The sequence below is a fragment of the Meles meles genome, chromosome 11, assembly GCF_922984935.1.
Source record: "Meles meles chromosome 11, mMelMel3.1 paternal haplotype, whole genome shotgun sequence".
Taxonomy (NCBI): domain Eukaryota; kingdom Metazoa; phylum Chordata; class Mammalia; order Carnivora; family Mustelidae; genus Meles; species Meles meles.
In genome coordinates this window covers 53,884,012-53,906,494 of record NC_060076.1, presented here as the reverse complement: position 1 = coordinate 53,906,494, position 22,483 = coordinate 53,884,012, and the positions used below count along the sequence as shown (strand labels likewise).

Here is a 22,483-nt window from a genome sequence, read left to right as displayed (position 1 = left end):
AAAAAAGTGATTTGGAGCACAGCAATAATATTAAACTGATAAGTGATATAGAAAACACTCAGTCATTGAAAAATACCAAGAATTTCATTTTTATCCTAATTTAAATAGAGTTCTCAAAACTTTTAAAAAAAGATTTTATTTATTTATTTGTCAGAGAATGAGAGAGAGAGAGAGAGAGCACACAAGCAGGGAGAGGGACAGAGGGAGAGGGAGAAGCAGAATTTCTGCTGAGCAAGGAGCCCGATGTGGGACTCCATCCTAGGACACTGGGATGATGATTTGAGCCAAAGGCAGACATTTAACTGACTGAGCCACCCGGGCATCCCAACAATGTTTTAAGTTTTGTTTTCTTTTGTTTTAAACATTTTATTTATTTGACAGAGAGAGAGAGAGAGTGAGCAGGAGCGCACAGGCAGGGGGAATGGCAGGCAGAGGGAGAAGGAGAAGCAGGCTCCCTGCTGAGCAAGGAATCTGATGCAAGACTCCGTCACAGGATGTCCGGATCCTGACTTGAGCCAAAGGCAGACACCCAACTGACTGAGCCACCCAGGGGCCCCAACGATGTTTTAAGTTAATAAACATTTGGAGAGTGTCAAACAAGCCTAACTGTTTCTACTTTCTTTTCTTTTTAAAAAGGATTTTATGTATTTATTTGTCAGAGAGGGAGAAAGAGAGTGAGCCAGGCAGGGAGAGAGAGAGAAAGAGCAAGCAGGGGGAGCGGCAGGCAGAGGGAGAATCAGCACGGAGAATCCCTGCTGAGCAGGGAGCCTGATGTGGGTCTCAGGCCCAGGATCCTGCGATCGTGACCCTAGCTGAAGGCAGACACTTAACCAACTGAGCCACCCAGGCGTCCCTCTACTATCTTTCTTGCATTAGTTGAGGGACTGAGTCTTTGGCTGAATTGGTTGTTATTCCAGTAAACTCAAAGAAAGTTGTGATTTGTAAGAAAGCTGAACAATCTGATTATTCTGAATTTGGCAACTGAATCTGGGAGAAAATCAAGACAAGTTGTCAGAGGAGATAAGAAACAAACACAAGGGGCGCCTGGGTGGCTCAGTGGATTAAGCCGCTGCCTTCAGCTCAGGTCATGATCTCAGGGTCCTGGGATCGAGCCCCGCATTGGGTTCTCTGCTCTGCAGCGAGCCTGCTTCCTCCTCTCTCTCTGCCTGCCTCTCTGCCTACTTGTGATCTCTCTCTCTGTCAAATAAATAAATAAAATCTTAAAAAAAAAAAAGAAACAAACAGAAGTCATTTTATTAAAATACAAGGAATAGTTGTAGGTAATAAATAGGAGACACAACAATAGGTAATAATGTTAGTAGGAACTTAACTTTTTTTTAAACTTCTTGTCAAAATGATTCAGAAGTATGCCAAAAGTCTAGAGAATTAATTGAATATTTTAGGAATGAAAAAATAACTCTTGTTTATCCAAGCCAGAATGGCTAGTTTGTGTTACAGAAAAAAATGCAGATTCTAACTTTACTTTTTGTTTTCCAACCATAATTTTTAAAAAGATTGTATTTATTTATTTACTTTAGCGTGCGCACAGAAGAGAGCGAGAGAGAGAGAGGGAGGGAAAGATGGAAAGAGAAAAAGAGAGAACAGTGTGCGAGCAGGGGGAGAAGGAGAGGGGGATGGATACGGACAGAATGTCAAGCAGACTCTGCACTGAGCCTGGGGCTCAACTTGAGGCTGGACACAGGGCTCAATCTCACGACCCTAAGATCATGACCTGAGCTGAATCCAAGAGTCAGATGCTTAACTAACTGTGCCACCTAGATACCCCTCCCTCCATATCATTATAGTAAAGAATACATAAGTCCTCAGATTTGTTTTTTATTACCTTTTTTCTTTTAAATAAAATTGTATCTTTATATACATTTCTATATATGCATTTAGGCATACACATGTGCATATATCATCTGATCATATGCATAATAGATGAATATGCGAATAGGTGACTTAATTAAGCTATTTGACTAGCTTTAAAATATATTTAACCCTATCACCATTAACTAAAACAATGTATATATTATGTTGTTGAATGTTACACCTTCTTTCTAAAATTTTTTTTATGAAGTAAACTCTACCCCCAAATGGGGCTTGAACCCACAACGCTGAGATCAAGACCTGAGCAGAGATTAAGAGTTGGATGCTTAGCCAATTGAGCCACTCAGGTGCCCCTAAAACATTTTTTAAAAAGATTTTTGAACTCATCCCAGAAGTTCTGAGTGTCTAGCTTTTCTTCTTTAGGGATCAAAGCTATTGCCTAAATTCACCTCAATCATGCCTTACAATGAAGAAATTAAAGAAGAATCTTTTATAAAAAAGACTTTTAAAGATGGGCTTTGCTAGCAAGGAGCTCGTTGGGATGGTTGGATTTGGGCACAGTGCGGAGGAATATCTTGAGGCAATTCTTAATACAAATGCTCTTAGTCAAAACAAATAAACTGGTTCATAGCATTATCTTCCAGGGATAGGTATTTTGCAAATAGGTGAATTATTTTTTGCTCAGTGTCAGTCTCATTTAACAGAGGGGCAAGAAAGCATGCTTGGTCCTATGAGGGTGTGACACGTGGACAGGGATCATGTTGGTTTCACTTCTCACCTGTGTCCCCTCACTAAAATGTAAGCTTCACGAGAACAGAGATTGGGATATATTGCTTTCTTTTATAACCCTGGAACCTACAATATCTAGCAAGTGTTCAGTAAATATTTGTTAACAATTCTTAATTAATGAATGTAGAGAAGAGCCGAGAGAAATTTGAAAAGGGAAGAGATGATCTAGTGGTTAAAAAATGTACTACAAAGGTACAATAAATAAACAGTGTAATATGGGAACAGAGATCCATTGGACAGAATAGAAAACCCAGAAATAGGTATATGTGTATTTATCTGTATATAAATGTATAAGCATACATAGATATCTTCCAAACTTTCACTCCCCTTTAAGAAACATCTTCTCAGGGCCCCTGGGTGCCTCAGTTTTAAAGCCTCTGCATTCAGCTCAGGTCATGATCCCAGGGTCCTGAGATCGAAACCTGACTGGTCCTGATCGAAATCAGGCTTTGCTCAGCAGGGAGTCTGCTTATCTCTCTCTCTGCCTGCCTCTCTGCCTACTTGTGATCTTTATCTGATAAATAAATAAAATCTTAAAAAAAAAGTCTTCTCAAGTATGCTTTTTAAACAGGAGGGGATTTGTCTCATGGTTGCTTCTGAGCTGACAGCTTCTCTGTCGACGAGCCCCCTCTATACTTCTGTGTTCTTTTGGGCTGCTCACAACCCAGAGCTCATTAACTAGGTAGCACATTCCTCCTTCATCCATACGGACATCACGACAAGGGCTTCTATAGAGAGCTAGCAGAGGGTAATACGGGGCAGGCCTAGCTTTCCATGAACTGGTCCTTATTTCCACCAACAACTGCAACTACAGAGTTGTTCACTTCTCCAATGGAGTCATAACATTTAAAACTATACATTCCGGGCACCTGGCTGGGTCAGTGGGTAGAACATACAGCTCTTGATCTTGTGGTCATGAGCTCAAGCCCCACACTGAGCACAGAGTTTACTTTAAATTAAACAACAACAACAACAACAAGTATACATTAGATGTGAGGTTTCATGAGGTTAGAGACAAAGATGCTCAATAAAGTTGTCTACTTCTTAGGGGGCCAATATAGACCCACGGGGGTCCCTAACGTCTCTCTGCAGTCCTCAGGTCCACTCTTCCTTCTGTGGTAGTGCCTCGTTTTTCCTTTTGGGAAATCCTGACTTCTAACCATGGAGGCTCACTGTAGGAGACATTCTCCCCCCAAGAAGTATGGTCTCTAGATTTGAGTCATTTCTTCTAGGACAGTACCTCAGAGTTTCAACAGGGAAATCTAAGGTGAGCTTTGAGAGCTGAAATCTTGCCCAGCAATCCCATGCAGGTTGTTAACAAATCTGGACCTCTTTCAGATCTTCCCTCCAGAGATAAATGCATGGAATCTCTTTACTTTTCTGGGAAGTCTATTGGGTGGGTAACTATTGGATTAGAAATATACACATTCGTATCACTTAAGGATAAATAGCAGAGAATGCTTTTCTGCATTTACAAGTAGAAGAGGAACACTTTCCTATTATGTATAATTTGCAAGAACACTACTATTCCTGCAGTAATTATGTTGTTATACATGCCAATTTTAGTTCTTTTCTCCCATCATTACCCTTACCAACCCCCCCTCCCCAACCACATTTCTGCTTTCCAGCCATGCCCTTTAGATTGATCAGGAATAATAAACAGACTCAAGACTTAACAATATATTTCTTTATAAGATGCTACCTGATCTACAAAGACTCAGTTATGGCTTTATAATAATTCATCTTAAGGTTATGCCAAGTGCTATGTGGATTCATCTTCTCCTTTCCTGTTTCCCCATGCCTGTGAGTCCCTTAGCTCCCCATCACATGTCTGCCCTTCCTACCCTCTTTGATGTACCTCTTTTCTACACTTAGCTCCAGCAGTCTCTGGGGTGTTTTAAGGGTAATTTACACTCAAGTGAGTGTTACAAAGCTACATTCATGGGAGGAGGTGAGCTTAGCTCCTCCCACTCTGCCATCTTCCCCCAAATCTTCATGATAAGCTTGTGAATTAAATTCTTAAGACTTGGCAAATTCTCTGCTCTAATTTCTGATGGCAGAGGTGGTGTAATAGTGGTTTCATGCTTCTCAGGACATAAGATAAAAATGGCATTTCTAGATGTTACTGAACTTCATTAATAAGCAGATAAATGCAAATTAAAAATACATTAGAACAATGAGGTATCAGAATGCCTGGGTAGCTCAGTCGGTTGGGCATCTGCCTTAGGCTCAGGTCATGATTCCAGGGTCCTGGGATGGACTCCCACATTGGGGCTCCTCGCTCAGTGGAGGAGCCACTTCCTCCTCTCCCTCCTCCTCTCCCTCTACTCTTCCCCTTGCTAGTGTTTTCTATCTCTTGCACTCTCTTTCTCTCTAACAAATAAATAAAGTTAAAAAAAAGGGGGGGCACCTGAGTGGCTCAGTGGGTTAAGCCTCTGCCTTCGGCTCAGGTCATGATCTTAGGGTCCTGGGATTGAGCCCCACATCGGGCTCTCTGCTCGGCAGGGAGCCTGCTTCCTCCTCTCTCTCTCTGCCTGCCTCTCTGCCTACTTGTGATCTCTGTCTGTCAAATAAATAAATAAAACCTTAAAAAAAAAAGAACAATTTGGTGTCATTTTTTTGACTACCAGATTGGAAAATTTTCAATACTGAGAAAATATCCAGCGCTAGCAGGGCAGAGGGAAGCAGACTTTCTCTCACAATGTTGTTATTTCTTTAGATTGATACACTCTTCTAGAAGCTAACCTGGTACTCTGTATAAAAAATTTAAATATGCTGTCAAATGTTGACTCCTCAAAAGCTCATCATAAAAACTGTCGCAAAGTCAAGTTTATTAAATTTGCAGCAGTAAGGGAGAATACCACTTGACTGAGACTTAGAGGTATCTCAAAACAGAAAATTAGGGCCAGTTATTTTAAGATTTTAGCACTTGGGCTGAATAAACCTAGGGAAGGAAGCAAGTCAGGGAAATGATCAAGATTGAGCAGAGTTTATTGTACACTAGCCTTAGCTTTGTGGGCATAGCAGGGCAATGGTTTTGAAGCATTTTTTTAAGTAAACTGTTAGTCTTCATGAGAAATCTATTTAACAAATTCAGTTTTATCTTCCAAGAACAAGTATTAACTAGAGCAAGCAATCAAGTTATTTTTGCTGGGTTTCAGAATTGTTTAACCTAAGCACAGGAAAGTATGTCTGGTGTCTAGTTCCAGTATTATTCAACATAGATGACAGATAATTACATTGTTTTCAGTTTTCAAAGCCTAGTCTTTCCTGGGTGCCTGGCTGGCTCAGTTGGAAGAGCATATGACTCTCAGGGTCATGAGTTTGAGCCCCATGTTGGGTGCTGATATCACCAAAAAATAAACTTAAAAAAAAAAAAAAAGCTTATTGTTTTATCTAGAAATGTCTATTCTAGGAATGTATAATATGGCTTTATTTCATCTTATTTTTAAAAATATTTTATTTATTTATTTGACCCAAAGAGCATAAGCAGGGGGAGAAGCAGGGAGAGGGAAAGAGAGAAGCAGGCTCCCCGCTGAGTAGGGAGCCTAATTGGGGGGGGGTGTTTGATCCCAGGACCCCAGGATCATGACCTGATCTTAACAATTGAGCCACCCAGGCATCCCTGTAATGAGACTTTAAAAAACAAGTATGCCAAGTATATCTACAGAGACAGTTTTTTGTTTTTTGGGGTTTTTTTTGTAAAGAAAAGGAACAAGTCAGAAATAACCCAGACACTGGATAAGTAAATTATGGCCATTCACAAAATAGATTACAATGCAGCTATTAAAAATGTATCTTTGGGGTTCCTGGGTAGCTCAGTCAGTTAAGCATCTGACTCTTGATTTCAGCTTAGGTCATGATCTCAGGCTTGTGAGATTAACCCTGTGTTGGATTCTGTGCTGGGCATGAAGCCTGTTTGTTTAAGATTCTCTCCCTCCCTCTGTGCTCCAATCTTCCCCACCAGCCCCTCACTCTTGTGTATCTTTCTTTCTTAAAAAAAAAAAAAAAAAAAAAGAAGATGACGATAGGCTGGAAAAGCGGGTACAGACAAGTCTAGGGGCACTTGATTGATGGGGGAGGGGGAAGGGTTTAAGTCTGGGTTTTATGCAGTAAGGACTGAGGAGCCATTAAAAAAATTGATAGGGTAACATAAGCTGAGTTACTCTGAGTTATGATGTGAAAATTACATATATATGTATATAAAAGTCTCATTTTCCTCCAACGGACTTCTTTTCAAATCAACACCTACCAATATTCTCTTTTCCTCTAGAAAGGATGCTCTCCTCCTTTTGTTCTCTGCCCTTGCCTATGGTTCACCATAGCTGGCATGTCCCAAATTGCAACTCCTCTCCTATATCTGAATAAACTCATTTGCTGCTTGATAACCTTTATTGTTTAATTTTTAAGGTCGACAATGCTTTAGAAGGATCATCCGTCATAGCACATGGAACAGGGACTGAGGGAGCAAAGGACCAGAGCCCCTGAGAGCAGCAATTATGGCAAGACCTTGCAGTTCTAAGAATTGATACCAAAGCAGCATAATAATCAAGCAGCTGGTGTTTGAACCTTCTGAGGGAGGTTACTAAAGGGTCAAAAGGAGGTGGCTCATCTGGCGATTAAAAAACCCTAAGGCTCACATGCATAAAATCAGCTCATAACACTCCCCTACTGTCGGAAAGGTACACATGTGCCCTTAGGCCTGCTTTTGATTTTTTCCCCCCATTTTTTAAATCTTTTCTGCTCCTATTTGCCAGTTTAACAATGCCCTAGATGTTTAGTTGTCAACTTATAAAAATGTTGAGAATTTGCACAGAAAGGGGAGGGGAGTGACTTGCATCAGGACACAGAGCTGGTTCTGGTCACAAGTGTCTGGATACAAAGTGGTAAAGAAACAGATCATCAAAAGGTGTAGTAGTAGGCGTAGAAACAAGACAGGAGAGTTGAAAAAAGTAAGGAGGACTTAGTGATTCTTAGATGTAGGCGCTGGGACCTTGAGAGAGAAGAGATATTCTCTGAAGTTTTTTTTTCCCCCATCTGATGTCTGAGATGAGTTTTATAAATTCGTAGAGAAACAATTTGGGGGGGGGGCCTCCATTAAGAAGTTAAGAAAGAGAATGTTTAGGTATGTCGAATTCAATGTTACCACACATTCAAGTGATACTGTTCAAATGAGACTTAAAAATTCACAACCACAGCAGAATTTATGATTATGAAGTCATGTGGACCCAGGGATGGGTGACATCACCAAGAAAGTTTATGTGGAAACATGTGAAAGGTGAGGGCAGAAATTGAGACAATATCACGTTGAGGGGCAAGAAGGGGATAACAGTTCCCTGAGCAGCAAGCAGTAAAAAAGTCAGTGAGTTCGAGAAACCAGGAGTCTTTTTTTTTTTTTGAAACCAGGAGTCTTACCTATGCTGCAGAGAAATCTGAGGAGGATCAAAGTGTCAGTGAATTCAAGGGGAGTGGGATTTAGCAGTGAGATCATTATTGACTTTGGTAGCTGTTCTGGTGGTGTGCTGGGGATGAATTGAATAATATCTTTTTTTTTTTTAAAAGATTATTTATTTATTTGACAGAGAGAGAGAGAGAGAGATCACAAGTAGGCAGAGAGGAGGCGGGGGGGGGGGGGAGGACTCTCTGAGATGTGGGGCTCTATCCCAGAACCCTGACACCATGACCCCAGGACCCTGAGACCATGACCCCGGGACCCTGAGAGCATGACCTGAGCTGAAGGCAGAGGCTTAACCCACTGAGCCACCCAGGCGCCCCGAATAATATCTTGAAAGTAAAAAGAAACAGGTGAGTATTGTGTCTTTTTAAGGCTAAAAGTGATGTGACTTTGAGAACGTCTTTTTGTAAGTAGGGGTAGCATGTTAGGCAAACAGAAATAGCAGGGAAGGAGCCTTGTAACTATTAGAAAAACAGAAAACTGGGGCGCCTGGGTGGCTCAGTGGGTTAAAGACTCTGCCTCCGGCTCAGGTCATGATCCCAGGGTCCTGGGATTGAGCCCCACATGGGCTCTCTGCTCTTCAGGGACCCTGCACTCCCCCCCGCCCCCGTGCCTGCCTGTCTGCCTACTTGTGATTTCTGTCTGTCAAATAAATAAAATCTTAAAAAAAAAAAAAAGAAAAACAGAAAACCTCCAAATATTTTATAAGTCTGATTTATTGTGTAATTGTTATAACTTCTCTGCTCCATACCCTTCGTTACCTTTGTTGCTTGATAAGCTAAGTACAGTAGTCTTCCCTTGTCTGTGGGGGGTATGATCCAAGACACCCAGTGATGCCTGAGACTGGGGTGTTTTTTTCCTGTGTGTACACACCTATGATAAAGTTACATTTATAAATTAGGCATAGTAAGAGATTAACAACAATAACAATACAATAGAAAATTGTAACAATAGGGGCACCTGGGTGGCTCAGTGGGTTAAAGCCTTTGCCTTCGGCTCAGTTCATGATTCCAGGGTCCTGGGATCAAGCCCCACACTGGGCTTTCTCCTCAGCAGGGAGCCTGCTTCCTTTCTCTCTCTCTGCCTCTCTGCCTACTGTGATCTCTGTCTGTCTAATAAATAAATAAAATCTTTAAAAAAAAGAAATGCTAAAAAAATGAAAATTGTAACAATATATTGTAATAAAAGTTATGTGAATGTGGTTTCTCTCTCAAAAAATATTTATCATACCGTACACTTTAGACGATAAAACGCGGACATGATTATGTGAAGTGAGGTTAATGACACTGGCATTATGACACAGAGTTAAGCTACTATTGATCTTCTGAATATGTTAGAGGGAGGACGATCTGCTTTCTAACCCTGGTTGACTGCAGGTAATGGAAGTCACGGAAGGAGAAACCATGCATAAGGAGGGACTCCTCTATGACCTGAGAGGGTCTCTGTGATCTGGGGTCTGCCTACTTTTCCAGCCTGCTATCTTACTCTCCACAGTTCTCCCACTCCCAAGACTACACAGTGAGCTTCCAGTTTTCCCAGTGCCTCATTATGTTTCCTGTGCTGGTGCACACAGATTTCATGTCTTCCAGTTCTTTCTCAGCTTGGTCAATCTATAACCATCTTCCCAGACTAAGTTCATAGTTCTCCATTAAAGCCTTTTGGGGGTGCTCATGGTTGTTATTAACATTTGCCTCTTCTGATTCCCATTGTACTTATATTAAATATCCTGTATTTCTATCACCTAGCTCCAGACTGGGTATGTAGCCTGTATTCAATAAATATTGAGCCAACAACTAGGTGAAGACTGCAAACCTTCATATGGCACCTATTCTTCATTAAAAGTGTGCAGTATAGTACATTTGTCATTTATTCTTGCCATACACATTCAGTTTTGTGATTTTTTTTTAAACATAAGAAATTTTATATTTAAAACTTGTAAAGCAAAGAGAAAAAAAAGAGGAAAAAAACCCCTAATCTCATCAGTCTGTTGTAATTTTCCACTGGATTTCTAAATGTTAGAATGGGCTCTTTTTTCCTTTCCATAAACTCTTGCCTTTGCAGCAATTATCCTCTTTCTGGCAAAATTATTAGGAAGCGGGACGGGCTTCTTTTTTTAACCTATGACAACTCAAACCAATTAAAGTTTCCGTGTTACAGGAATCAAGGAGGTTTTAATCTCAGTTTATATTTGCATTTATGACCGTTGGCTCTCCCCAGGGAGTCAGGGAAAAGAAGGCCTCTACACCTGGTTTCAGGTTGATTACAATCAACACGGTACACTTTTAGCACAAAAGGTTCGTTTTGCATCAGACACCTTTTTGAGGGGAGGAGGTGGAGGTGGTGAAGATAAAAATCCTCAATCAAAATCCCTCCAATTTGCGTTGTTCTTTCGGGAACAGGTTTTCAAATGCCAGGGAACAAAAGAGCGTTTGGTTTTCCAGTCTCCCTGGGGTGGCAGCAGATTGTGAAGCAGCTACCGGAAGAAACCAAAGTATAAATTATCAACTAGAAGAAGGCTTGTGTGCGCGCGTGTATACGCTCGCGCGCGCTCTGGGGCTTGGAGGAGGATAGGGAAGGGATGGAGTCCATGCTAAGGCTCCAAGGATTTTTTTTTTTTTTTCTCCCCGAGGTACCTCGTTATGTAATATTTATCATGAAAGGCTCTGCAAACAGTGTCAGCGAGCTGACCCGCGTTTTCTCCACACTGTTCACAACCCCAAGCTGGGATACAATGGGGATGGGAGGAGAGGACAAGAGGCGTCTTGCAGGCAAGAGCGGGCTGCACAGCGGGAAGCCCGCCACTTGCGCAGAAGCCGAGCCCGCAAAATTTACCCCCGACTCTGCCACTGATCCACAGACCCCGCGGCAGCTACATCGGCCTTAGGAATGGCAGTTTAACGCACAATCGGGGATCCAGCCTCTCCAGAGTTTTATTCAGTAGGCGTGGAAAAGGGGTTAGGGTTAAGAAATCTGCATTGCCTGGCGCCTCTGGGGATTCTGAGACTGAACTGGAGACCTCACACTGGGAACAGAACATTGGAGCGTGGGCCGCGGTGTTCTCGTGCGGCAGTGGCGCGTGCGCCGCGGGATCGCGCGTGGTCACGAGCGCGCCGCTCCTCAGCAACGGCGCATGCGCCTGCTCGCCTTCCCGCACCGCCGCGCAACTTCGCGGGCCTCCTCTTCCAATCGGAGCCCCGGATTCTCCGAGTGCGTATCAAGGAGCCGCGGGCGGCGAGAGGCGGGAGGAAAGAGGCCGTCTGGGGAGGAGCCGACTGGGGCGGGGCGGGGAGGCCTGCGAAAGTCTGTGAAGTTTCTGCGAGCTAGGCCGAGCCTCCGGAAGTGGCCGTTGTAAACAGCGTCTCCCCTGGGTTTCTCCCCTTCAGTCTCTCTTTGCTATTCGTTCCCCCTCCCCGGGTCCTAGAGTCCGTCGGGTTCCGACAGTTTTTGCTCTGACCCCGGCGATCTGCCTAGGCGTCTTTCTACCTTTGAGATTTGGAGCTGCCCTTGGGGAGGGGTGTGCGGTCTGGACCACGGGAGCCCCTTGAGGTAACCACGGGATGTGGGGGCTTCGAGGCGAACGATTTGGGCGGGGAGGTGTTGAGGAAGGTATGGGTGGTAGCAGTGAGAGTTACGGGGAACCCCGAGTTACTTCGTGGTTGTCCTGGGGCTGTTGAGGTCCTTTGTGGGGACACGCCTTCACCTCGTTGGGCTGGGCCTCTCCGCCCACCTGGGGGAAGAACTTGGAGCGTCCTAACCGGAGACCGCTGCAACAGCACCCAGAGGACTGATTAGGGACCAGCGGACAGGACCCAGAGGGCCTGGACTTGGAACTTCTAAGGTTCACAACTCCGGACTGCCGGCTTTTCCCCTCCAAGAATCAGTAAACTCTTCGAGGACAAGGACCACGTCTTTTTCATCCTAAAAAAAAAAAAAAAAAAAAAAAAAAAAAAAAAAAAAAAAAAAAGCCAGCCACACACTAGACACTATCCATGTTTGATAAATGAAAGAATGAGTTGCTATCTGTAGTTTCTATTGCTCACCCACCAGGACTCCTAGGAGACAGAAAATCCAGCTGTTTTTCCAAGGCTGTAAATTTTCTGCAGAAGTAGAGCCTTCTTTTGACTGTTCTTTACTCCATCATGATAGTTATCCTAGGCAAATGCATATTTTTTCGTTCTATGGGGATCTCTAATGATTCTGCCTAGCTTACTTGAGCAGCAATTTCGGTTGGTGCCCAACGCTTTCAAATACAGAACACATGGGTGTTTTGTATACTTCACGTGATTTTGGAGAGAAGACCCTACCATTTTGTCACCTGTTTTATTGAACAGTTAGCGCCTAGTAACAACAAACAATGGCAGAGAAGAAACGAACAGTGGTTTCCCTTAAAATGAAGATGAAATAAATACAGTGCAGCCTGCTAAGAGGAAAGAGGGGACTAATTTTAGTCTGGAGCTTGAAGGTTTTTTGTTTTTTGTTTTTAAGATTTTATTTGTTTATTTGACAGATCACAAGTACGCAGAGAGGCAGGTGGGGGGTGGGGGTGGAAGCAGGCTCCCTGTTGAGCAGAGAGCCCCATGCGGGGCTTGATCCCAGGACCCTGAGATCATGACCTGAGCTGAGGCTTAACCCACTGAGCCACCCAGGCACCCCAGTTTGCTATTATTTTGTTAGGGAGTTTTGCATTTATATTCATAAAGGATATTGGTCTGTAGTTTTCTTGTGGTGTCTTTGTCTGGCTGTGGTATCAGAATATGTTGATCTCATAGAATGAATTAGGAAGTATTCCTTCCAGGGGTGCCTGGGTGGTTGGGCGTCATGATCCCAGGGTCCTGGGATTGAGCCCCACATCGGGCTTCAGATCCTCTCTCTCTCTCTCACAAATACATAAATAAATAAAATCCTAAGAAAAAAAGTATTCCCTCGATGCAGTTGACCGGCTGAGTCAGTAGAGCATGTGACTCTTGACCTCAGGTTATCAGTTTAAGTACCACATTGGGCGTAGAGCTTACTTAAAAAAAAAAAAGTATTCTCTCTTCTTTAGACTTCTTTCTTGGAAGACGTTGAGGAGGAGGATGTTAATTCTTTGGTACAGTTCTCTAGTGAAACCATCTAGTCCTGGGCTTTTCTTTGTTAATAAGTTTTTAATTACTGTTCAGTCTCCTTACCATTATATCACTACACCAATATACTGTTAATATTCGATTTTCTGTTTTTTTTCTTGGATTAGTTTTTTTTTTAAAGATTTTATTTATTTATTTGACAGAGATCACAAGTAGGCAGAGGCAGGTGGCGGAGGGAGGGGGAACCAGGCTCCCTGCTGAGCAGAGATTCCCGATGCAGGGCTCAATCCCAGGATTCTGGGATCATGACCTGAGCTGAAGGCAGAGGCTTTAATCCACTGAGCCACGCAGGTGCCCCAAACACATTTTTTAATATCAATCTTCTGTAAAGCAGAATACCAAACTCATACGAATTCTTTTTTTTTTTTAAGACTTTATTTATTTATTTGACAGACAGAGATCACAAGTAGGCAGAGAGGCAGGCAGAAAGAAAGGAAGGGAAGCAGGCTCCCCACTCAGCAGAGAGCCTGATGCTGGGCTCGATCCTAGAACCCTGGGATCATGACCTGAGCCAAAGTCAGAGGCTTTAACCCACTGAGCCACCCAGGCACCCCATGGAGCTTACAGTTTTAATTGCTGCGTGACCTTAAGCAAATCACCTAAACTCACCAGACATTAGATTCCTTATCTGTCAGATAAGGAGGATGAACTTGGTCTTTAAACTCCTATTTAATTCTGAAGTTCTTTGATTGTCTCAGTTCCCTGGTCATGGCCTTTTTTTAAAGCTTTTATTTCTGTATTTGAGAGAGAGAATGAGCAGTGGGGAGGGGCAGAAGGAGAGAGAGAAGCAGACCCCCCAGATAGCAAGAAGCCCCACGTGGGGCTGGATCCCAGGACCTGGGGATCATGACCCCAGCCGAAAGTAGACACTTAACTGATGGAGCCATCCAGGTGCCCTGTCATGGTCTTGTTTTGATGAAAGAAGGAGACATCCTCTTTAAAGGTGAAATATGTAAGTCTGCAGATAAAGAGTCCCCTATCACAGATGTGGTTATGATTGAAGTTAGCACTGTGTTATGAAAGAGGATGGATTTAGGAAGTCAGCCAGATGTGGGTTTGAATTCTAACCCTCCCATTGAGTATTTTTTTTTTTTCTTAATATTTTATTTATTTATTTGACAGAGGTCACAAGTAGGCAGAGAGGCAGGCAGAGATAGAGGAGGAAGCAGGCTCCCCGCTGAGCAGAGAGCCCGATGCGGAGCTCCATCCCAGGACCCTGGAATCATGACCCGAGCCGAAGGCAGAGGCTTTAACCCACTGAGCCACCCAGGCACCTCCCCCCCCACTTTTTAAAAAGATTTTATTTATTTATTTGATAGAGACGGTGAGAGAGGAAATATAAGCAGGGGGAGTGGAAGAGGGAGAAGCAGGCTTTCTACTGAGCAGGGAACCCGATGTGGGTCTCCATCCCAGGACCCTGGGGTCATGACCTGAGCTGAAGGCAGACACTTAATGACTGAGCCACCCAGTTGCCCCTGAATATCTTTTTAAAAATAATTTTATTTATTCATTTTAGAGGTGGGGTGGGGAGCAGAAGGGGAGGGGAAAAAAATCTCAAGCAGACTGGGGTTGAGTGCTGAGTCCCCCGTTGGTGCTTAATTTCAAAACCCTGAGATCATGACCTGAGCTGAAACCAAGAGTCAGTTGCTCAAGCAACTGAGCCACCTAGGCATCCCTCCCACTGAATGGCTTTATTTATTATAGTTGGTAGTACTATAGCTTTATTATCATTACTCATCCTCTCTAAGCATCAGTGTTCTTGTCCATGAAATATGTGTAATCATCTTATAGGGCTATTGGGAGGATTCAGTGAGATCAGTTATGGTTAGCCTAGTATCTGGCACATAGTAAGTGCTCAATAATAGTGGTTTCTATGTTTTTATCCCCGGACACACTGAGAGATGAGATCCCCACCCCCACCCGCACCCCTCCCTTTTCCCCTGATCTTACAGACACACTGAGAGATGAATACATTCTGTACGGCCCACTGAAGGACTCAGCTGTGAGGTAGGAAACTTCATACCAGAAGTGGCTCTGAAACCTAAAGTAGAATGGTCTTTCTGGCTGGTGTTTAACTCTTAGGATGTTTAGATCATTGATCCCTTTGCCTCGATCACCTATATTTGGCTCTATTACCTATGTCTAAAAAACTTCTTATTGAAGAATGATATATATAACATCCCCTCATCTATTTTAGTAGGAATGGTGAGAGAAGTCCAACTCCATTATCAAGAGAAGATTCATCTATTAATACAGTAACATAAAAAGCTGATCTAAACTTTGCCTTTATCCATCACTGCTGCAGAATGGCCTGAATTGGGCCCGAGCCTGTGGAAGTGCCATTTGTATTGAGAATCCACTGGAGGTCTGAGTTATCTTTCATTAACAGGACTCTGCCTTGTAGTTAGTTGGGGGGTGGGGTGGGGGTGTGGATAAGAATGAGCTGTGTTTGAAAAATCTGTGGTAGGGAGAAGTGCTTTTCTTTCTTTTTTTTTTTTTTAAGATTTTATTTTTTTATTTGACAGAGAGAGAGATCACAAGTAGGCAGAGAGGCAGGCAGAGAGAGAGGAGGAAGCAGGCTCCCTGCGGAGCAGAGAGCCCGATGCGGGGCTCGATCCCGGGACCCTGAGATCATGACCCGAGCCAAAGGCAGCGGCTTAATCCACTGAGCCACCCAGGCGCCCCGAGAAGTGCTTTTCTGATAAGCAAGGTCTCACATGCTCTCTGGCTGGGGGTGAACCATGTCTTGATGACGAATAGCAAGACACAGCCGAACTGTGGAGTCTTGCTGATTTGGGCTTGAATCCAGATTCTGTCACTTGCTAGAGCTGAGACTTTGGACAGGAGATTGAATATCTTTTTAAAAAAATTTTATTTATTTGACAGACAGAGATCATAATTAGGTGGAGAGGCAGGCAGAGAGAGAGAGAGGAAGAAACAGGCTCCCCGCTGAGCAGAGAGCCTGATGTGGGGCTTGATCCCAGGACCCTGGGATCATGACCTGAGCCAAAGGCAGAGGCTTAACCCACTGAGCCACCCAGGCGCCCCTGAATGAATATCTTTAAGCCTTAGTTCCTTTGGTATAACGTGGGAACATTAAAAAGTATCTTCCCGTTGAGGTTGGTGTGGAGTGACAGTGTAGAGATATAGAAAGTCCTTAACATACTGTCTAGAGAAGGGATGTTTGTCATGGTTGGCATGATGAGAGTAGGAGTGGCTTTGAGGTATTTCTTCATAGATAATGATGTATTGAATGTTTTCAAATGGAAAGCATTATTTACAGAGTTAGCTACACTGTTGGAGAAAGGCTGATGTTGATTGGCTATCATAAGGAATTTGTAATTACTCATACAGATTAGCTAAGGTATTTATCTTGTGGAGTTTCGTAGGGAAGTTTCAAGTAAGGCTTGGAACACATTATGTGAGGAACCTATAATTCTTTGACCTAGCTCCCTATATCACTGACATTTCTATTACTGTACCTAGCTACTTTCCTCATTATTCATTACCTTTTCACTCTGGTGTATGAAAAGGGTGCTTTTACTACATCATCTCTGCCACGTTCAGTTGGATAGAACTCTACTCAAGGTTTAAATTCAGCCACAGATCTGACTTCGACTCTTCATTGATGTTGTCTTCCTAATACACGCAGAGGTAGGCCCTTGAACCCTAGTGTCATCAAGAGCTGATATCAGAGACAGAAAAGAAGAAAATAAAATTTTGCTAAAGGAGACTTTTTATTTTATTTTTTTTATTTAGATTTTTTATTTATTTATTTGACAGAGAGAGATCACAAGTAGGCAGAGAGGCAGGCAGAGAGAGTGAGAGGGAAGCAGGCTCCCTTCAGAGCAGAGAGCCGGATGTGGGAATCGATCCCAGGACCCTGAGATCATGACCTGAGCCGAAGGCAGCGGCTTAAACCACTAAGCCACCCAGGCGCCCCCTAAAGGAGACTTTTTAGATAGGATTTCTTTTTGGATGATGAATTTGAAAAATTGAGATATAACTCATCTATCAAAATTCATAGTATTAAAGCATACAATTCATTGGTTTTTAGTATATTCACCATGTTCCACGGCAATCACTGCTATCCAATTCCAGAACATTTCCATCCCTCCCCAAAGGAAACGTCATACCTTTTAGCAGTTAGATCCAATTCCCCCTCTCCCTACCCTCCGGCAACCACAAGTCTAATTTCTATTTCTATGTGTTTCATCATTCTATACATTTCATATACATGGAGTCCTACAATCTGTGGTCTTTTGTGTTTGGCTTCTTTCACTTAGCATACTGTTTTCAAGGTTTACGTATGTGTCACATATCATTACTTCATTCCTTTTAATGGTTGAATAATATTAATTAATTAATTAATTTATTTATTTTTATTTGTTTATTTACAGCATAACAGTGTTCATTGTTTTGGCATCACACCCAGTGCTCCATGCAGTACGTGCCCTCCCTATTACCCACCACCTGGTTCCTCAACCTCCCCCCCCCCCCCCCCCCGCCCCTTCAAAACCCTCTGGTTGTTTTTCAGAGTCCATAGTCTCTCATGGTTCACTTCCCCTTCGAATTTCCCTCAACTCCCTTCTCCTCTCCATCTCCCCATGTCCTCCATGTTATTTGTTATGCTCCACAAATAAGTGAGACCATATGATACTTGACTCTCTCTGTTTGACTTATTTCGCTCAGCATTTGAATAATATTTCATATTTTATTGACCCATGGGTCAGTTAATGGACATTTGGGTGTTTTTTTACTTTTTGGCTTTAATGACCAATGTCACTCAGACATTTGTGCAGAAGTTTTTGTTGAAGTCTAGTAATTACCTTAGAATGTGTCTGATGTTCAGTATTCTCTGGTATACAGTTTGCTTTTCAAAATGTATGTTAAGGGGCACCTGGGTGGCTCAGTCATTAAGCGTCTGCCTTTGGCTCAGGTCATGATCCCAGGGTCCCTGCATTGGGCTCCCTGCTCGGGAGGAAGCCTGCTTCTCCCTCTCCCACTCCCCCTGCTTGTGTTCCCTCTCTCACTGTCTCTCTCTCTGTGTCAAATAAGTAAATAAATGAAATCCTAGAGGAAAATGTACATTAAAACCTTTTTGTTACTTCACAAAAGTTTTCCTGGATTACAGTTTTTAGTATTCTGTACCCTTGCTTTTGTCTTCTTACTCAGGGACTCCTGCTATCTGCACGTTGGTTATTCTTTGCCTGGATTCAGTATTTTGTCACTTTCTTTTGAATCCTTTTGATCTCTCCTTCATTTCTTTTCACTCAGAAACTTTCCTCTTTTTATTTCCTGTGTCCTTTCGGCATTTTCTGTCATGTGTATTTACTTTGTGTCCCCTCTTAGTCTTCATCACTGAAATTTTTTTCTTTCATTTCTAACTCTTATGGTTGTCCCCTTCTTTCGGAGTTTTTCTCATTCTAATTTTCTCCTGTCTTGTACCATTTTGTTAGGGTCTTTTAGCTTATCTTGAAATAGTATGTTACAGGTTTCATCTGTTTTGTGGTCATGTCTTTCTGTCATACTTTCATTTGTAGCATTCGATTCTGCTCTTTTACCTGTGTTCACTTCATATGGGATTTGACCACATACTCTTCTGTTGCTTATTTTTTTTTAAAGATTTTATTTATTTATTTGGCAGAAAGAGATCACAAGTAGGCAGAGAGGCAGGCAGAGAGAGGAGGGAAGCAGGCTCCCCGCTGAGCAGAGAGCCCGATGTGGGCCTCGATCCCAGGACCCTGAGATCATGACCTGAGCCGAAGGCAGAGGCTTAACCCAGTGAGCCATTCAGGTGCCCTGTTGCTTATTTTTATGGAAGATTAATTTACTTGAACTTTGAGATTGGGGCAAGCTTCGGGAAAGCTTCTCTGACTTCATGGAACTCTGTCTTGTGGTGTTTTGTGAGTGTTAAAAACTGTGGTGGCTTTTTTCAGAGATTTCCTGGCTCTGTTTCCTCCTACAGCTTGGTTTGGGCCATTGCTTTGTCTTTATTTCCCCTATCCTGCTAGGTTTTAATTCCATTCTTTGCAGTTTCTCTTTAGTGGGGGCTTCTGTCCAGGAAGGCGACCTTGGCAGGTCAGATCGGAGAGTTCATAGGCCGGACTGTACCAACCCTTTCAAGACTTTCTTACCATATGCTTGTATGGCATGCTGACTTGTGGAACGGGCAGACTTCTCCCAGATTCATCTGCTGTTCCCAGATTGGCTTGCAGTGCTGCCCACTGAATATCTGCTGGCTCTTTTTGGTGTTCTTTCAGATGTAGCCTTGTTATTTCCGTACTCTGCTTTCTCCTCCTTACATACTTCTGCTGCTCTCATATAGGTTTTGTGGCTATTGGTGGTTCGCCCTTATTCATTTGTGTTTTGAAGCTTTTTGTTGTAAACAGAAATGTAAATTAGATTTTCTAGTTTCTCTAATTACCTTAGATAGTTTTTACAATGTCCCTCATTTAAATTAATAAATTGTAGAAAAATGACTTTATGAAAGACACATGCAGGCTGGGCTGATGTGAGAACTCATTTTTGTACCTTTCTTGTCCCTCAACTTCTTTTTCTTCTTAACCCCACAAGAGTATTTTCAAATTTCTTATCCATATTAAATAGGTTTTTTTTTTTTGAAGTTTATTTATTTTTTAGTAATCTCTATACCCAGTGTGGGGCTCAAACTCACGACCCTGAGATCAAGAGTCACATCCTCTTCAGCCTGAGCCAGCCAGATGCCGCCCCCCCCACCCCATTAGTTTTCTATTGGTGTGGGACAAATTACCACAAACTTAGTGGCTTGAAACAGCATCCAGGTGAGGAATCTGGGCACAGCTTGGTGGATCCTCTGTTCAGAGTTTCACTGGGCTGCAGTCAGGGTGCTGGCTGGGCTGTGTTCTCATCTGGAGGTTTGACTGGAAAGAATCCACAGCCTATTTCGATTGTTGGCAGAATTTGTGTCCTGTTGTCATCTTTATGACTGAGGCATCTAGCTTTTTGCTGGCTGCGGGGTGGAGGCTGCCTGCTCTTACAGTTTTGTAGCCCTCTCTGTAGGTGGTTCCCAGGATGGCATTTTGCTTCTTCATGCCCTGCAGGAGATTGTCATTTTGGTCTTTTAAGACAGAGTCTTACATAACATAATGTAATCATGGGAATGGCATATCACCATCCCTTTGCCATATTCTGTTGGTCAGAAGCAAGTCACAGGTTCTGCCCACAGCAAAGGGGAGGCTATTATACGAGAGAAAAATACCAGTGGGGGCCAAGATTATGGGGATCATCTGTCTACCACATTATCTGTGTCAGTGACCTGGAAATTGATGAAACTTGCTCCTGAGCCATAGAAGACAGTTTTCTCTCTAGAAGACTACTCCCATTTGAAGATGTTAGCTACCAAAATGATGAGCCAAAAAAAAAAAAGATTCTCTTCAGTTTAGCTTTATTGAAACAACTTTATTAAAATTTGGTTAACTACCTCTTCCCACACTTTTCTGCCCCAAAAAAAGCCAAAACAAAACACAACAGACATTATTAAAGTACTGTCTATGTAAATTCTTTTCTTGTGGGTGAGAGATTCTGTTTGTGCCTGTTGTGACACATATGCATACCCGTGTGTGTTTAATCTTTTGCATAAAAGTAGAAACATTTTACATACATGCTTTTGAGCCCAGGACTCCATTCTAAGTTTTAATTCTTTAACTTCCAGTCTGAAGACAGTTTTTCTGGAGTCTGATCTTTGGGAGTATGGTGGTAAGGTGAAAAGACTCTGGGACTCAGTATCAGAAGAGCTCGATTGAGTCTTCAGTATCCTCCATTTATTTGCAGACTGGCCATAAGCAAGTCATTTAGCCTCTTTGAATCAGATGAGTTTCCTTAATTGCAGTGAGGACAATAAACCTCAGGTAGGACAGTTTTTACATTGCAGTGTTGTAAGGATCAGGATTCACTGTATTAAGTGCTCAATAAATAGACAGTGGTATGTTTGTCTACCACTGTTTCCAAACTTAGTCTTTCAGGTCCCTAGAGAAATAGGATTTTTCCCTCTATCTTGGTAAAAACTCCATCTTCTTTGTTCTGGGGCAAAGTATTCTAGTATCAGGTAACTCACTGTTTCAAAGATCTGTTGGTGTTTGTCTGTAGAAATCATTACTTAGTTCGTAACACCTTGGTTTTGTCTCCATCTTGGTTGACTTATTTGAGTCCCTTTTCTTTCAGTGAAATCTTTGAGGGTTTATTAGGAGCAGGGAGAGAGAGTTAGCTTTTTTTTTTTTTTTTTTTTTTTGTCTTCTAGATATCCTTGTACACTGACAATTCTACTAAATAATTCTTTTGATACATCTTTCACCTAGACCAAATCACCTTAAGTATTACTTACTCCCTTCCTTTATCAGGGACTATAATATTTTCCCAGAGGTTTTGTATTCAGTAATAGAAACTTATAATGACTGAGCATTGTATAATGCTGTATATATTACTTAAATGTCAAATATATGAGATTGATGTAATTATCCCCTTATTATGGTTGAGGAAACCAGTGCAGAGAATGTAAATGACTTGCCAGCGACCACATACTTGGAAGATACTTAAAGGCATCGTGACTCAGATCCCTCTGAATCCAGAGCTTATGGTCTTTCTTAGGCTATTGGACTTCTGCTAGGAATACCAAGAGATGCTTGTGAGATCTTGATATTTGTGTCTATCTGAACTTAATCATTATTATCTCTGTTTAAAATATATACTCAGAGATTCCTTCATACCATATATATATATACACACATATGTGTATATGTATATATGTATGTATATATATATATGTGTGTGTGTGTGTGTGTGTAAAAACAACTTACTTTAAATGGTTAGCTTTGTATAATTTGGAGTACTTCCCATAGAAGAAAGTTCTAGACAGTCCAGTGTAAGTGACAACTATTCTCCTCTTTCCATATGCCTTATTTCCTTATTCCTCCTTGATCTTTAACATAAGGACTTTGAAAATTACCATGAGATCATTTGTGGGAAGTACTTTGGTCTCATTGATTGTAGCATTGCATTAAAAATATATCATTTATGAAAATGGCTTTAGGGACTTAAAAATGTCCCTGGATTTCATTTTCTTTCAAACTGCATCCTATTCTCTAGAAATAGGCTCTACATTCCTTTTGTAGTTCAAGATTAATTTGTCACTATTTTATTAAGATCATTTTTTCTTGGGGCATGAGTGGCTCAGTTGGCTAAGCATCTGCCTTCAGGCCCGGGTCGTAATCCTGGGGTCCTGGGATTGGGGCTTATGTGGGGCTCCCTG

At 42.3% G+C, this 22,483-nt stretch overlaps 1 protein-coding gene across 1 annotated transcript in view; it reads left to right on the top strand.

The window, feature by feature from the left end:
* Positions 1-11,278: 11,278 nt before the first annotated feature.
* The window catches only part of CCDC171 (coiled-coil domain containing 171), a 300,537-nt gene continuing 289,332 nt past the window's right edge, over positions 11,279-22,483 (top strand). Inside the window, exon 1 of the mRNA XM_046023926.1 lies at positions 11,279-11,620. The gene's annotated coding sequence lies outside the window, so the exon portion shown is untranslated. The remainder of the gene's footprint in view (positions 11,621-22,483) is intronic.